Source organism: Hordeum vulgare, chromosome 5H (genome assembly GCF_904849725.1).
Source record: "Hordeum vulgare subsp. vulgare chromosome 5H, MorexV3_pseudomolecules_assembly, whole genome shotgun sequence".
Taxonomy (NCBI): domain Eukaryota; kingdom Viridiplantae; phylum Streptophyta; class Magnoliopsida; order Poales; family Poaceae; genus Hordeum; species Hordeum vulgare.
Window position 1 is genome coordinate 7,853,915 of NC_058522.1, and position 4,620 is coordinate 7,858,534.

The window sequence follows — 4,620 nt, forward strand, 5'->3', positions numbered from 1 at the left end:
CTGCAAATGAAACAAAATATTAATTTAAAGGCATATCAACACTTTTATACTGCAAGTTTCATATATCACAAGTTACATCCACACATACTCACCTTTCTTTGGTATGAACAACCAATCTTTAGCACAAACAAGCGCTTCTAGCATATCAGGGGTCAAAGAGCTTCTCGAGTCGCCAAGTATCCTTTTACCACAGCTAAAGGCTGCTTCAGACGCCACAGTGCTCAAAGGAATTGCAAGAAAGTCACGAGCCATGGTAGCCAATATAGGAAACTTCTCGGCATGCCTCTTCCACCAAGCCAAGACATCAAAGTCAACACCATCCTCCTCTGATGCTTCTTCCAAGTATGCGTCAAGCTCCGATTTGTGTACACGTGTCCTCCGACGGGACTTGTGTTGGGCAAACTCTTCTTCCAACTTTCTTTTCCCTACAATAGGAGATCCAATAGTGGCATTGCCTTGACTAGAAGGTGTCGAGTGTGCAGTGCTTGTCGCTACAAGTAGCTCATATTCTTTGAAATACTTTCTCACCCATTCTAAAGCAACCTCCACTTGTTTTGAAACCTCCTCCTCGTTGGTAGACAATTTGCAATAGAAGAAATCCAAGTAATCTTCTTTCCTCCTTGGATCCAGGAATGTAGCAATGACAAGTGCGTGGTTGAAGGCAATGTCCTTGCTTTTTCTGCGACGGTTAGGCTCTGCATTCTCCTTCTCCTCGGGATCCTAATATTTATCCAGCTTTGTTTGCATCGCTGCCGCCAATTCTTTCAGCACATCAGAGGTCTGCCAACCCGGATCTTTCAATGCATGGCGAATACAAAGCACAACCGGCAGAAACTTATGTGCAGTTGGCTTCCTGTGAGCTGAAACAATTAAGGTAAGCTCTTCAAAAGCTTTTAGAAAGTCACAAATAGCTTCTGCCCTCTTCCATTCTTGCTCACTTGGAGATTCTATCATCTTTCGATTGGCGTAACTAGTGAGGGCAGATTTGTATCTCAATGCTTCTACAAGCATTTTCCAAGTTGAGTTTCATCTGGTTGGTGTATCAACATAGATACCTTTTTTTGAAGGCAGGCCCATCCCAATTGCAATTGTATTGAATTCTTGAAGCCTTGAAGAAGAAGAGTCAATATATTTCAGCAGCTCACGTATCTTACGGCTCCATGGATTATTTTCATTCCATCCTGAACCAAGATATTAAGAATGTGTGCACAACACCTGACATGCAAATGTTGACCTTCAAGGAGAAGCTCATGCTTGTGATACTTTATTAACTCGTCACATGCATTAGTGTTATTACTCGCATTATCTAGTGTCAAAGTGAATAGCTTGCCCCTTATGCCCCATTCTGTTAAGCAACCAACGATTTCTTCTTCTATTGCATAGCCTGTGTGGGGATACTTCACGTCTGTGAAACTTATGATCTTCTTCTTGTAGTTGAATTCTGCATCGATATAATGGGCGGTGATGGACATGTAGCCCAAATTTTGTGATGATGTCCACATGTCAGATGTTAAGCAAATGCGGGAGTCCAAATTTTGGAGCTCAACTTCGATATCTTTCTTCATTCCCTTATACATCTTCAGTGCATCATCACGAATCGTGTGACGACCCTTGATTTGAAATGCTGGAAGTTCCTTTTGTTTCTTTTTCCTCTCTCTCCTCCGCAGGAGGATAATGAGGCGTATGTCGCTTGTAAACCCGAGAGAAAACCAAAGTACATGCGGAGCAACAACTCGGACGGTCTTTGTTGCCTCCGCTTTCTCTTGTTGCTGTTCTGCACAACACACCACTCTGAGGACGATGCAACGGTAGCCATGGATGCGTCTATACACAACTTCACTTTTTTTTACTTCAAGGAGTGTTGCAACAGGCCACGGGAGATGCTATATCCGACGGCAAGGGATGTTACAACCGATCTTTTTTTTGAAACCAATCACATGATTTGTCGTTAATTTTTTATTTGCTGCAACCAATGTTTTATTTTGCTACTACCACTGTTTTCATTTGCTATTACCGTCGAAGACCTCTTTTTGCGACGTAATTCGTGAAGATGATGCAACCTCGATGACGGGTGAAAATGTTTTTTTTTGCTGTAAACCATGGAATCTCTTGCTACCACCGGCTACAGGGTTTGTTAACACCGTACATAGCTCCCAGCCGATATTTATTTAGTTTTTGCTACAATTACGTCATTTTTTTGCTGCAACCGGCAACTATGGAAGCTACATCCGGTTAATATTTTTGTTACAATGGCGACGACAGAAGACAGCGGTAAGATATTTTTGCCGCGATAAACTTCTTTGCCACAACCACGTCATTTTTTTGCTGCAACCGACAACTACGGAAGCTACATCCGGATAGCATTTTGCTACAATTGCGACGGCGGACGGCATCGATAAGCTTTTTTTTTAATGGAAGCGATAAACGTTTTTGCTACACCCGACATTGTTTTTTGTTGGAACCAGCACGAGCCTCGGGCGGGCACATCGAGAGGTATAGTGCGAGCTCAACGACAGGTGATGTAGCCGGCGGCCGGCGCCATCGGAGCTGCGTCCATCTCCCCCGGAGCTGCAACCACAAGTGCACGTTGTTGCATGCCTGAATAAAAAACACATGTGTGGATTGGCGATGACCGGAGAAGAGGACGACAACCGGCGGCGAGGGCGGCGACGGTGGGGATCGGTCGCGATTCTTCAAGGTTTGGTACATCGCGCGTCTATGGCGAGTGTTGGTGGCGGCGTTGCTTTTGTTTCCCCCTCTAGTTTTTATTGGATGTGTTTTTTGGGAAAGAAAAAGATTCGGGGCCATTATCTCATGGTCAAACGCAATCAAATCAAGTGGCCCCGTGGTGTTCGATCAAACTATTGCTGCGGCACACCGGCGTAGAGTAGTGCCCATTTAAACCGAATCTAATTGCACCGGCATAGATTTTATTTAGGGGTGTACGAACACAGATAAGGCATCCTCGTGGGATATGACCCTCGCGGGAATTCATTTTCTTCTGAATACACCAGTTTTCCATGGAATTTCCTATTTTCCACTCGTTGTGTTAAACTATCAGAACTGCACACTGGCGAGCGACCGAGTGGCGACGCGATGGGTCAACCGTTGAAGCGTTTCGATGTCCCCAAATTCGGCCAGCCATTTTTCTGTTCTTGTTTCGGAAAACTTGCTGAAAGGTTCCTGCATGATTTTCCTTTGTTCTTTTTCTTTTCGTTTTTGTTTTCTTTTGTTTTCTTTTTTCCTTTATTTTTTCCCATTTCCCTTTTTTCTGTTTTTTTGTTTCTATTTCGTTTTCTTTTCTTTTCTTTCCTTTCATTTTCAGTTTTGGTTTTCATTCTTTCTATTCTTTTCAAAAAAAAATTATTATGTTTATTGTTTTGTTTCCAGGATTTTCAACAAATGATCGTACTTTAAAAAAAATAGAATTTCAAAAACTGATTCCATTATAAACAATTGTTCATAAATTTAAAAAAAAATAATGTTTCATTAATTGTTTGCAAAATGTCTATTTGTTGTGAGTTCAAAAATGTTCATATTTCAAAAATTGTTCATAATTTTCAAAATCGATCGTTTTACCAATTTTGCTCTTTATGTTTTCTCTAAAATGTCCACAAGTATTTCAAAAAGTGTTTGGAATTTCAAAAAAGGTTCCTGCTTTCAAAACTAGTTCACCAGTTCTTGAAAATGTTCATGTTTTCCTTCTTGCAAGAGAAAAAATGTTCGTGTTTTCAATTTTTGTTTGTGTTTTTCAACAATTCTTCGGAGTTATTTAAAAATTATTTGGAATTTCAAAAGAAGTTCCTGGTTCAAAAATTTGTCACAAAATATAACAAATGTTCCTGTTTTATATTTTTATTCAGGAGTTTCAATTGTTTTTCTTCATTTTCTAATAAATGTTCGCCTTTTCAAGAATGTACATAGTTCCAAAAATGTTCCTGTTTTAAAAAAATCATAAATTAAGAAAATGTTCGCCCTTTCCTAATTTTGTTTTCAGAGTCTCAAATTTTTTTACAGATGCAAAATTCCGTTTTGTCAAAAATTGTTCACTATTTAAAAAAGTTCCCTTTACCAATTTTGGCCGTACTTTCAAAAAATGGTCACATCTTTTATAAACTTGTTTATTTTGGTAAAAAAATGTTCAGAATTTAATTTATGTCTCTGTTTACAAAATTGTTCACGTTTTCTAGTGTTTTTATGAGGTATCAAATATATTTAATCTAATAATAGCAAGCTTTATTCCTATTTTGGCATTTTCGATTTGCTTTAATAAAAGTGCAACGTTGATTTTCAAAAATGTTCGCAATTTTTGATTTTTTTAATATTTGTTAAAATATATTGAATTGTGTTCGTGTTTTTATTAAACATTGTTAAAAAAATCAATTTATGTAACCATGAACAATTTTTGAAATCCCGAACTCTTATCTGAAATATACGAATAATTTCTGAAAAAATGAACATATTTTTCAATTAATGCATACTTTTTTGTATCAATGACAGTTCGAAACAGCAGAGGAAAGATCAGAATCACGCGCGTTGCCCTCAAATTCCGCCAAGGACACTGCCTCTGCGCAAAAGCGCAAAATTTTGACGCGAAACGGGTCACATAGGAGTAACTCC